General features: G+C 42.9%; 1 protein-coding gene across 2 annotated transcripts in view; it reads left to right on the top strand.

The window, feature by feature from the left end:
• The window catches only part of ryk (receptor like tyrosine kinase), a 348,374-nt gene that overhangs the window by 183,891 nt on the left and 150,527 nt on the right, over positions 1–13,956 (top strand). The gene's annotated exons all lie outside the window — the stretch shown is intronic.

Here is a 13,956-nt window from a genome sequence, read left to right as displayed (position 1 = left end):
GACTCTCTCCAATGACAGCACATTCTTTTTGAGGTATGGGACCCAAAACTATTAACAATCTTCCAAGTGTCTTATGAAGCTTCAGCATTTTCTCCTTGCTTTTATATTCTACTCACCTTGAAATAAATGCCAAAATTGCATTTGACATCTTTACCACCAAGTCAACCTGTGAATTAAACTTCTGGGAGCTTTTCATGATGACTCCTAAGTCCCTCTGCACCTCTGATGTTGGAATTTTCTCTCTATTAGGTAATCGTCTGCACTATTGTTCCTTTTACTAAGATGTATTATCATACATTTCCCAACACTGTGTTCCATCTACCACTTTTTTTGCCCATTCTTCCAATTTGTATAAGTCCTGCTGCGATCGCATTGCTTCCTCAGCACTACCTACCCCTCCAACTATCTTTGTATCATCCACAGACTTTGCCACAAAGCAATGCCTTTAAAAGTGAAGTTTTCTGAATACAAAGCTTGTATGTGCCTGTCAGAATAAAAGGTAAAGATAACAGGTCTAAGAGGGGTATAGATAGGATAAATGCAAGCAGACTTTTTCCTCTGACGTTGGGTGGGACTACAACTAGAGGTCCTGGGTTAAGGCGAAAGGTGAAAAGTTTAAGTGGAACATAAAAAGGCATGGGATCCAGGGAAGTTTGGCCAGATGGATTCAGAATAAGCTTGCCTGCAGAAAGTAAAGGGTCGTGGTAGAGGGAGTACATTCGGATTGGAGGTGACTAGTGGTGTCCCACAAGGATTGGTTCTGGGACCTCTACTTTTTGTGATTTTTATTAACGACCTGGATGTGGGAGTAGAGGGGTGGGTTGGCAAGTTTGCAGACGACACAAAGGTTGGTGGTGTTGTGGATAGTGCAGAGGATTGTCAAAGATTGCAGAGAGACATTGACAGGATGCAGAAGTGGGCTGAGAAGTGACAGATGGAGTTCAACCCAGAGAAATGTGAGGTGGTACACTTTGGAAGGACAGACTCCAAGGCAGAGTACAAAGTAAATGGTAGGATACTTGGTAGTGTGGAGGAGCGGAGGGATCTGGGCGTACATGTCCACAGATCCCTAAAAGTTGCCTCACAAGTAGATAGGGTAGTTAAGAAAGCTTATGGTACTACTGTGTCCAGTTCTGGTCACCTCACTATAGGAAGGATGTGGAAGCATTGGAAAGGGTACAGAGGAGATTTACCAGGATGCTGCCTGGTTAGAGAATATGCATTATGATCAGAGATTAAGGGAGCTAGGGCTTTACTCTTTGGAGAGAAGGAGGATGAGAGGAGACATGATAGGGGTATACAAGATATTAAGAGGAATAGATAGAGTGGACAGCCAGCACCTCTTCCCCAGGGCACCACTGCTCAATACAAGAGGACATGGCTTTAAGGTAAGGGGTGGGATGTTCAAGGGGGATATTAGAGTAAGGTTTTTTACTCAGAGAGTGTTTGGTGCATGGAATACACAGCCTGAGTCAGTGGTGGAGGCAGATACACTAGTGAAATTTAAGAGACTACTAGACAGGTATATGGAGGAATTTAAGGTGGAGGCTTATATGGGAGGCAGGGCTTAAGGGTTGGCACAACATTGTGGGCTGAAGGGCCTGTACTGTTCTATGAGTGGAAACTTCTTCACTCATAGGGTTGTGGGAATGTGGAGCGAGCTTCCAATGCAGAGTGTGGAACGAGCTGCCAATGCAATGCAAGCTCAATCTCAGCGTTTAAGATGGGTACAAAGGATGATGGGGGTATGGAGGGCTATGGTCCCAGTATAGGTCAATGCAAGTTGGCAGCTTAAATTGTTTGGCACAGAACAGCATGTTACTGTGCTGTACTTTTCTATAACTGACTGTAGCTGCTTCTTAGCTTGGTACAGAAACTGCATTGCAACAGACAGGAAGGCTCTGCAAAGGGTAGTTAAAACTACCTCAACACATCACAGGCACCTGCCTACCTGCTATCAAGGACATATATACAGAAAGGTGCTGAAAAAGGGCCAATAACATCAGGAAGGATCCCACTTGCCCTGCCCATGGACTGTTTGTCTCTCTCCCATCAAGGAGGAAGCTATGAAACATGCACACCAGGACCACGAGACTCAAAACTGTTACTTTATCTAAGCAGTAAGATTAATCATTACTTCCATTCTCTAACTCCAGCACTATTTTATTTCTTGTCAGTCAACTTATGTATAGCCTAGTGTTACTTTATGTGTGTAAGGGTTTTTGCCCTACTGACCTCCCATTTCCTAGGGTAAATAACCATCGACCCCGCCAAACAGTGCAATCACTTTGGTGCGGATAAGGTGCGAGTTGCCCAATGAACCCCCACAACACAAATATGAAAACAATATACCAAGTGAGAGTAAAGAATTATACTATATAGCAAATTTTTGGTGATGGGTTAGTATAAACGACTACAGAAATCTAGGCGCCACATAAGTAACTTATAAGTCTTGTGCACATAATATCTTAATACGTTGGAGCTCGCACCTCCGATTTCATTCACAGCATCCTTGCGAGACTCTGGCCACCATCCGAACCTCCGAGGTCCGATATCTGTTGCCCTGGAACCGCTGTCCGTTCCTCACATGTCTGTCCTCTCTGCTCGCCTCCCGAAAAGCCCACGCTCCTCAACTCAGCACACATATTCAAGATAACAGAACGTGACTTCCACTGGCTAACAAATGAATACGATTTCCATTATCTCCCTGTATAACCCAAACATTGCAGTTACAGAGAACCCCTTGCTCAGCAGTTAACATGACGAGAAGCCATTTTAATATAACACTTCAGAGAAGCCATTTTGGTAATAAGGGATCAACAGTTAACAGTCCACCTAGTATGCTGAGAGCCCTACATGTGCATACACTCAAATCTATGTAGGTAAGCTATTTTATGTATTTATCTTTATTGTGTTTTGCTTTTATTCAGTAGTCTTTTGTATTATTGCACTGCATCAGATCCAGAGTAACAATTATTTTGTTCCCCTTTACACTTGTGTACAGGAAATGACATTAAGCAATCTTGATTATTTCTAAATTGCTTTGCAATTTTAAGCCTTTCTGTGTGCCTTATATCATGTCCCTTATCATCCCTTTGAAATAAGCTAGTTTTCTCGATCATAGCTATTCATCTTATTGTTACTCAACCCTGGTCAATTCACCCCTCATTAATGTAACAAATTATAATTGCAAAAGAACAAACAGAAAATAAAAAGTGGAGTAGCTCTGTAAGTAAAGGATGGATGTACACAGAAAATAGAACACTACAGCACAGTGCAGGTTCTTTGTTCCACGATGTTGTGTCAACCATTTAACCTATTCTAAGATTAACTTAACCCTTCCCTCCTACATAACCCTCCATTTTTCTATCATCCATGTACCTTTCTAAGAGTTTCTTAAATGTCCCTAATGTGTCTGCCTCCCCCACCATTGCTTTTGGAGTGTTCCATATACTCAGCACTCTCTGTGTAAAGAAATTAGCTCTGATGTCCCCAGCACCGCCCCCACCCCCATGCTTTCCTCCAATCAGCCAAAAATTATGCTCCCTGGTATTACCCATTTCCACCTTGGAATTGCCTCTGGCTATTCACTTGATATATGCTTCTTTTCAGTTTGTACACCTTTATAAAGTCACCTCTCATTCTTCGCTCTTAAGAGAAAGCCCTAGCTTGCTCAATCTATCCTTATAAAATATGTTTTCTAATCTATGTACATCCTCTGCATCTTCTCTTAATGAATCTACATCCTTGTTTAATGAGTTGACCAGAATTGAACACAATTTTCCAAGTGTGGTCTACCCAAGGTCTAACTGGCCAATAATTTAACTTAGCTCTCTGACCTCAGTGGTTGGGAAGATGTTATAGAAACATATAAAATAGGTGCAGGAGTAGGCCATTCGGCCTTTCGAGCCTGCACCACCATTCAGTATGATCATGGCTGATCATCCAACTCAGAACTCTGTACCTGCCTTCTCTCCATACCCGCTGATCCCTTTAGCCACAAGAGCCATACTTAACTCCCTCTTAAATATAGCCAATGAACTGGCTTCAACTGTTTCCTGTGGCAGAGAATTCCACAGATTCACCACTCTCTGTGTGAAGAAGTTTTTCCTCATCTCGGTCCTAAAAGGCTTCCCTTTTATCCTCAAACTGTGACCCCTCGTTCTGGAATTCCCCAACATCGGGAACAATCTTCCTGCATCTAGCCTGTCCAATCACTTTAGAATTTTATACGTTTCAATAAGATCCTCCCTCAATCTTCTAAATTCCAGAGAGCATAAGCCTAGTGGATCCAGTCTTTCATCATATGAAAGTCCTGCTATCCCTGGAATCAATCTGGTGAACCTTCTTTGTACTCCCTCTATGGCAAGAATGTCTTTCCTCAGATTAGGGGACCAAAACTGCACACAACACTCCAGGTGTGGTCTCACCAAGGCCTTGTACAACTGTAGTAGAACCTCCCTGCTCCTGTACTAGAATCCTCTTGCTATGAATGCCAGCATACCATTCACCTTTTTCACGGCCTGCTGTACCTGCATGCCCATTTTCAATGACTGGTGAACAATGACACCCAGGTCTCGTACCTCCCCTTTTCCTAATCGGCCACCATTCAATTAATAATCTGTTTTCCTGTTCTTGCTGCCAAAGTGGATAACCTCACATTTATCCAACATTAAATTTCCCACTCACCTAACCTATCCAAGTCACCCTGCATCCTCTTAGCATCCTCTTCACAGGTACACTGCTGCCCAGCTTCGGAGATGCTGCATTTAATTCCTTCGTCTAAGTCATTAATATATGTTGTAAACAACTGGGGTCCCAGCACTGAGCCTTGCGGTACCCCACTAATCACTGCCTGCCATTCTGAAAAGGTCCCGTTGATTCCCACTCTTTGCTTCCTGTCTGCCAACCAGTTCTCTATCCACATCAATACCATACCCCCAATACTGTGTGCTTTAAATTTGCACACTAATCTCCTGTGTGGGACCTTGCAAAAGCCTTTTGAAAATCCAAATATACCACATCCACTGGTTCTCCCCATCCACTCTACTAGTTACATCCTCAAAATTTCTATGAGATTCGTCAGACATGATTTTCTTTTCACAAATCCATGTTGACTTTGTCCGATGATTTCACTGCTTTCCAAATGTGCTGTTATCACATCTTTGATAACTGACTCTAGCATTTTCCCCACCACTGATGTCAGGCTTACCTGTATATATTTCCCCGGTTTCTCTCTCCCTCCTTTTTTTAAAAAGTGGAGTTACATTAGCCATCCTGCAATCCTCAGGAACTAATCCGGAATCTAAAGAGTTTTGAAAAATTTTCACTAATGCATCCACTATTTCTTGGGCTACTTCCTTAAGCACTCTGGAATGCAGACCATCTGGCCCTGGGGACTTATCTGCCTTTAAACCCTTCAACTTACCTAACACCACTTCCCTACTAACATGTATTTCACTCAGTTCCTCCATCTCACTAAACCCTTGGTCCCCTACTATTTCCGGAAGATTATTTATGTCCTCCTTAGTGAAGACAGAACCAAAGTAGTTATTCAATTAGTCTGCCATGTCCTTGTTCCCCATGATCAATTCACCTGTTTCTGATTGGTTGTCTTAACCAATCTTTTTCTTTTCACATATCTATAAAAGCTTTTACAGTCAGTTTTTTTTATTAGGGATGAGGTTTTGGGGTAGTTGGAGGCACAAGATAAAATAGGCCAAAGTTAGCATTGTTTACTTAATTGGACATCTTGTCTGACAAATCAGTTGGAATTTATAGAGGAAGTAACTAGCAGGATAAACTAAGGAGAATCAGTGGTTGTTCTTTACTTGGATTTTCAGAAGGCCTTTGACAAGGTACTACACATGAGGCTGCTTAACAGATAAAAGCCCATGATATTACAGCAAAGATACCAGCATAGATAGCAGAATGGCTGACTGGCAGGAGACGAAGAATGGGAATAAAGGAAGCCTTTTCTGGTTGGCTACTGGAGATTAGTGGTGTCCTGCAGGGGTCATTGTTGAGTCTGCTTTTTTTCATTTTATGTGTGAATGCTTAGGATGACAGAACTAATGGCTTTGTGGCCAAGTTTGTGAACAATACGAAAATAGGGTTTAGAAGAATTGGTGGTGGATAATCTCATTAAACTTATTGAACATTGAAAGGCCTAGTTAGAGCAGATATGGAGAGGATGTTCCCCATGTGGGGGAAATCTAGGATCAGGAGGCACAGTATCAGAATAGAACGATGTCCATTTAAAACAGAAATGAAGAATTTCTTTAGCCAGAAGGTAGTGAATCTGTAGAATTCATTTCCACAGATGGCTATGGAAGCCAAGACAAAGTATATTTTAATCAGAGGGTGATACATTCTGATTAGCCAGGGTGTCAAAGGTTACGGGGAGAAGTCAGGAGAATGTGGTGGTGAGGAATAACACATATGCCATGATGAAATGGCAGAGCAGACTTGATGGGCTCAACAGCCTAATTCTGCTCCTATGTTTCATGGTCCTATGGAGCTGCAACATTATCTCATGGTTCTTTTTTTTCCTGACTTCTGCCACACTGACTCAGTAGACAATCCCTCCACAATGTCCTTCCTTTCTGTAGTTACGATACTATCCATAATTAGTCATGCACTCCTCCAGCTGTTACCTCTCTCCCTGGCCTTTTTTGAAGCACCTAAATCCTGGAATATTCAGAAGCCATTCAAGTTCAAGTTTAATTGCCATTCAACCATACATGAATGTCCATGTATACAGCTAGGCGAAATAGCAATCCTTTGAGGCCAAAGTGCAGACACAGACCAATAGTCACACACAGCATAAGACACATATAGCACATTCTTACCCTGTGACAGCCAACTCTCTATAGTGGCCACAACATCGTAGTTTCGAGTACTGATCATCCTTGTTTCTGATATAACTTGCTTTAATGTAGAGACATTTCAAACCGTCTCACTGACTGCAGTTTTGCCCTAACAACTGCTTATCCTTCCTCACAACCTCAGTATATGCACGGTATACCAACTGCCCCATCCTCTGCCCTGTCCCTCTGGTTCTTATCCCACTACCAAATTATTTTAAAACCCTCCCCAACAGCTTGAATTCAGATGCAACTCATCCTTTTTGTACAAGTCATACCTTCACCAGAAGTGATCCAGAAGCTAAAACCTTGGCCTCTGCATCTTCAGCTACTCATTCATCTGCCAAATCATTCGATTCTCACTGTCACTGGTGTATTACCTGAAATTAGTTAATCATGAAAGAATGTTGGACATGTCATCTGCTGTTTAGAAGTATGAGTGGACTTTGAATGAGAGATTCTGGTATTTTCTACTTATATTTTCAAGTTCTTTTATCTACAGTAAAGTGATACTGTGCTGTCTGACTAAGCAGATGTCCTAGTGATTTGGCATTTGACTCAAAAGGTTCCAACTCACCTCGGTTCCAGTCCATAGAACTCAACAGTAGGAGCAGGCACCCTGGCCATGATGACTATACCATCCTTGATGCCAATTAAGCTAGTCCCATTTTTCTGCACATGATTCATATCCCTTCATTCCTGCATTTTCCTGTGCCTGTGTAAACTCTTCCGAACTTTCCTATTGTGTGTCTCTGCTTCCGCTTGCATCCTTGGTTGCACAGTCCAGTCTCCTACCACTTCGTGCAAGAGAACTTGCCTTTCACGTTTCCTTCAAATTTAGCCCCTCTCACTTTAAAGATGTGTCCTCTAATATTTGATATATATACCCAAGGGAACAAAACTTTATATCTCCTTGACTTAAGCCTTCCATAATTTGATAAACTTATTTCAGATCCCCTCTCATCCTTCAATGCTTCAGAGAAAATGGTCCAAGTGTGTCCATGCAGTATTCTGGTGAATCTCTTCTACATCCTCCCCAGAGCCTGCAAATCCTTGCTATAATGAAACATCAAGAAGTGCAGTCTAAGCGAAATTATGTATTGTTGCAACATGACTATCTGATGTACTCAGTGCCCCGACCAGTGAAAGTGCACATGCCATATGAGCCTAGAACAGTACAGAACAGCAAACAAGCCATTTGGTCCTTGATGTTGTGCTGAACTAATTAAACTAGTAACTAAACTAATCCTTATGCCTGCACAAGTTTTGTATTCTTCCACTCTCTACACTTCCATATACCTGTATAAAAGCCTCTGAAGCTTCTCTATTATATTTGTTTCCACTGTCACTGGCAGTATATTCCTAGCATATTCCACTTTCACCCATCAGGCTCTGGGGGCTAATTCAGTTCAATACTACCTCCTTCCTTACCTTGAAATGCCCCAGCATATTTGCAGGCTTCACACAGATCTTCCTATCTGCCATGTCTTTCTCCTGGGTAAATACTGATGCAAAGAATCCTCCGCATCCTCTACATCCAAGCACATTCCCTCCTTTATCATTGAGTATGCACTCCTCTTATCCTCTTGCTTTTGATGTATGTATGGTATTCCCTGGGATTCACTTTAATCTTACTTGTTAAGGATTTTTCATAGTTTCTCCAAAATCCTGTCCCTAAGAATCCATTCGAGTATTCCTCTCTACTGACATGAGACTCACACGTATACAGATTCCATTTCCTTTCTTGAATACTGGAAAATCATTAGCTACTCGCCAGTCTTCTGACACCTTGCTTGTGGCTGGAGAGTACATGGAGATATTGGCCAAGGCCCCAGCAGTCTATAGTCTCTTGCTTCTCTCAGTAACTGGTGTTATATCCCATCAGGACCTGTGGACTTATCCACCTAACATTCTTTAAGATAGCTAACAGTACATTTTCTTTGACCTGAAAATGCTTTAGCTTTTAGCATAGAGGTTTAGAAAAGTACAACACAGAAACGGGCCCTTTCACCCATCTAATCTGTGCTGAACTATTTAAACTGCTTGCTCCCATTAACCTACATCTGGACCATACCCTTACCGTCCACGTACCTATCCAAACTTTTCTTAAACGTTGAAATTGAGCTGACATGCATCGCTGCACTAGTAAGTCACTCCACACTCCCACGACAGAGTCAAGAAGTTTCCACTCATGTGCCCCCTTAGAATTTTTACCTTTCACCTTAACCTCTAGTTGTAGTCCCACCCAACCTTAGTGGAACAAGACTACTTGCACTTACCATATCTATACCCCCTCATAATTTTGTGTATCTCAATCTTCTACATTTTAAGGAATAACATTATAATCTATGCAATTTTTGCCAATAACTCAACATCATTGTAAATTTTCTCTGTACTCTTTCAACCTTATTTACATCTTTCCTGTAGGTAGGTGACCAAAGCTGTACACAAATTAGCCCTCACCGATGTCTTATTAAACATAAAAACATAGAAAACCTACAGCATAGTACAGGCCCTTTGGCCCACAAAGTTGTGCCGAACATGTCCCTACCTTAGAAATTACTAGGGTTACCCATAGTCCTCTATTTTTCTAAGCTCCACATACCTATCCAAAAGTCTCTAAAAAGACCCTGTCTAATCCGCCTCCACCACTGTTGCCGGCAGCCCATTCCATGTACTCACCACTCTCTGCGTAAAAAAACTTACCCCAACATCTCCTCTGTACCTACTCCCAAGCACCTTAAACGTGTGCCCTCTTGTGGCAGCCATTTCAGCCCTGGGAAAAAGCCTCTGACTATCCACACGATCAATGCCTCTTATCATCTTATACACCTCTATCAGGTCACCTCTCATCCTCCGTCACTCCAAGGAGAAAAGACTGAGTTCACTCAACCTGTTTTCATAAGGCATGCTCCCCAATCCAGGCAACATCCTTGTAAAACTCCTCTGCACCCTTTCTATGGTTTCCACATCCTTCCTGTAGTGAGGTGATCAGAACTGAGCACAGTACTTCCAAGTGTGGTCTGACCAGGGTCCTACATAGCTGCAACATTACCTCTTGGCTTCTCAATTCAATTCCACAACTGATGAAGGCCAGTACATCGTATGCCTTCTTAACCACAGAGTCAACCTGCGCAGCTGCTTTGAGCATCCTATGGACTCGGACCCCAAGATTCCTCTGCTTCTCCACACTGCCAAGAGTCTTACCATTAATATTACATTCTGCCATCATACTTGACCTACCAAAATGAACCACTTCACACTTACCTGGGTTGAACTCCATCTGCCACTTCTCAGCCCAGTTTTACATCCTACGAATGTCCCACTGCAACCTCTGACAGCCCTCTCCACTATCCACAACACCCCCAACCTTTGTGTCATCAGCAAACTTACTAACCCATCCCTCCACCTCCTCATCCAGGTCATTTATAAAAATCATGAAGAGTAAGGGTTCCAGAACAGATCCCGGAGGCACAGCACTGGTCACCGACCTCCATGCAAAATATGACCCGTCTACAACCACTCTTTGCTTTCTGTAGGCAAGCCAGTTCTGGATCCACAAGGCAATGTCCCCTTGGAGCCCATGCCTCCTTACTTTCTTAATAAGCCTTGCATGGGGTACCTTATCAAATGCTTTGCTGAATTCCATATACACTACATCTACTGCTCTTCCTTCATCAACGTGTTTAGTCACATCCTCAAAAAATTCAGTCAGGCTCATAAGGCACGACCTGCCCTTGACAAAGCCACACTGACTATTCCTAATCATATTATTCATCTCCAGGTGTTCATAAATCTTGCCTCTCAGGATCTTCTCCATCAACTTAGCAACCACTGAAGTAAGACTCACTTGCCTATAATTTCTTGGGCTATCTCTACTCCCTTTCTTGAATAAGGGAACAACATCCGCAACCCTCCAATCCTCCGGAACCTCTCCCGTCCCCAAAGATCATTGCCAGAGGCTCAGCAATCTCCTCCCTTGCCTCCCACAGTAACCTGGGGTACATTTCGTCCAGTCCTGGCAACTTGTCCAGCTTGATGCTTTCCAAAAGCTCCATCACATCCTCTTTCTACATGCTCAAGCTTTTCAGTCCGCTGCAAGTCATCACTACAACACCAAGATCCTTTTACATAGTGAATACTGAAGTGAAGTATTCATTAAGTACCTCTGCTATTTCCTCCGGTTCCATACACACTTTCCCACTGTCACACTTGATAGTCCTATTCTCTTATCCTCTTGCTCTTCACATACTTGCAGAATGCCTTGGGATTTTCCTTAATCCTGCCCGCCAAGGCTTTCTCATGCCCCTTCTGGCTCTCCTACTTTCATTCTTAAGCTCCTTCCTGTTAGCCTTATGATCTTCTAGATCTCTAACATTACCTAGCTCTTTGAACCTTCCGTAAGCTTTTCTTCTTGACTAGATTTACTACAGCCTTTGTACGCTATCGTTCCTGTACCCTACCATAACTTCCCTGTCTCTTTGGAACGTACCTATGGAGAACTCCACACAAATATCCCCTGAACATTTTCCACATTTCTTCCGTACAGAAGAAATGTGGAAAGAGATCTGTTTACCTATCTGCTCCTCGATATCCCTGTTACTATTGGGCGGCCTATAAAAAACACCCAGTAGAGTTATTGACCCCTTCCTGTTCCTAATCTGTTCCATCTGTTCCCATTTTAAGGTTCCAAGTTCCTGCCTGATAGCCTCCTAATTCCCCTTACTCCAATTAAACGCTATTCTAACTTGTCTGTTCCTATCTCTCTCCAATTCTATTGTAAAGGAGATAGAATTATGATCACTGTCTCCAAAATGCTTTCCCATCAAGAGAGAACTGACACCTGACCAGGTTCATTTCCCAATACCAAATCAAGTACAGTCTCTCCTCTTGCAGGCTTATCTACATATTGTGTCGAGAAACCTTCCTGAACACACCTAACAAGCTCCACCCCATCTAAACCCCTTGATCTAGGAAGATGCCAATCGATATTTGGGAAGTTAAAATCTTCCAGCATGACAACTCTGTTATTGTTACACTTTTCCAGGATCTGTTTACCTATCTGCTCCTCGATATCCCTGTTAGTCATACTTTATTGGTTCTGGGGGAAATTGGTTTTCGTTACAGTTGCACCATAAATAATAAATAGTAATAGAACCATAAATAGTTAAATAGTAATATGTAAATTATGCCAGTAAATTATGAAATAAGTCCAGGACCAGCCTATTGGCTCAGGGTGTCTGACCCTCCAAAGGAGGAGTTGTAAAGTTTGATGGCCACAGGCAGGAATGACTTCCTATGACGCTCTGTGCTGCATCTCGGTGGAATGAGTCTCTGGCTGAATGTATTCCTGTGCCTACCCAGTACATTATGTAGTGGATGGGAGACATTGACCAAGATGGCATGCAACTTAGACAGCATCCTCTTTTCAGACACCACCGTGAGAGAGTCCAGTTCCATCACCACAACATCACTGGCCTTACGAATGAGTTTGTTGATTCTGTTGGTGTCTGCTATCCTCAGCCTGCTGCCCCAGCACACAACAGCAAACATGATAGCACTGGCCACCACAGACTCGTAGGATATCCTCAGCATCGTCCGGCAGATGTTAAAGGACCTCAGTCTTCTCAGGAAATAGAGACGGCTCTGACCCTTCTTGTAGACAGCCTCAGTGTTCTTTGACCAGTCCAGTTTATTGTCAATTCATATCCCCAGGTATATTTGTAATCTGTTACTATTGGGCAGCCTATAAAAAACACCCAGTACAGTTATTGATCCCCTTCCTGTTCCTAACCTCCACCCACAGAGATTCCGTAGACAATCCTTCCATGACGTCCGCCTTTTCTGCAGCCATGACACAATCTCTGATCAACAATGCCATGCCCCCACCTCTTTTGCCTCCCTCCCTGTCCTTTCTGAAACATCTAAAACCCTGCACTTGAAGTAACCATTCCTGACCCTGAGCCATCCAAGTCTCTGTAATGGCCACCACATCTTAGCTCCAAGTACTGATCCATGCTCTGAGCTCAGCCGCTTTGTTCACAATGCTCCTTACGTTAAAATAGACACATCTCAAGCCGTTGGTCTGAGCGCGTCCCTTCTCTATCACCTGCCTATCCTCCCTCATACACTGTCTCCAAGCTTTCTCTATTTGTGAGCCAACCACCTCTTCCCCAGTCTCTTCAGTTTGGTTCCCACCCCCCAACAATTCTAGTTGGAATTCAAGTGGAACCCGTCCTTTTTATACACGTCACACTTGCCCCAAAACAGGTCCTAATGATCCAGAGATCTGAATCCCTGCCCCCTGCTCCAATCTCTCAGCCAGACATTTATCCTCCACTCATTCTATTCCTTTACTCACTGTCACATGGCACAGGCAGTAATCCTGAGACTATAATTTCCTGATATATGTTTAGAGCCTTTTTTAAACAGTGGAGGAATATTAGCTGTTCTCCAATCCTCTGGTATCACTCCTGTTGCTAAGGATGATTTAAATATCTCTGCCGGGGCCCTGGTAATTTCTGCACTTACCCCCACACAGGATCTGAGGGAACACCATGTCAGATCCTGGGGATTTATTCACTTTAATTTGCCTCAAGACAGCAAACGCATCCTCCTCTGTAATCTGAATAGGGTCCACGAAGTCGATGCTGCTTTCTCTCACTTCTGTAAGAGTCTGTGTCCATCTCCTGAGTAGATACATATGCAAAAAAGTAACTTAAGATCTCCTCCATCTCTTTTGGCTCCATGCATGGATTACCATTCTGATCTTCCAGAGGACCAATTTTGTTACTTGCAATACTTTTCCTCTTAACATATCAGTAGAATCCCTTAGGATTTTCCATGACGTTGTCCGCTTGGGCAATCTCATGTTTTCTTTTAGCCTTCCTGGATTTCTTTCTTCAGTGTTCTCTTGCATTTTATAGTACCTCATTTGTTCCTATTTGCCTATACCTGCTATGCAGCTCCTTTTTTTTCTTAAACAGGCCCTTAATATCACCTGAAAACCAAGATTCCCTACACCTCCTTACCGTTCATTCTGACAGGCACATACAAGCTTAGTATTTCACTTTTGAAAGCCTCCCACTTG

This window comes from Mobula birostris, chromosome 4 (assembly GCF_030028105.1).
Source record: "Mobula birostris isolate sMobBir1 chromosome 4, sMobBir1.hap1, whole genome shotgun sequence".
Lineage (NCBI taxonomy): Eukaryota > Metazoa > Chordata > Chondrichthyes > Myliobatiformes > Myliobatidae > Mobula > Mobula birostris.
This window is presented reverse-complemented; position numbering and strand designations above follow the sequence as displayed.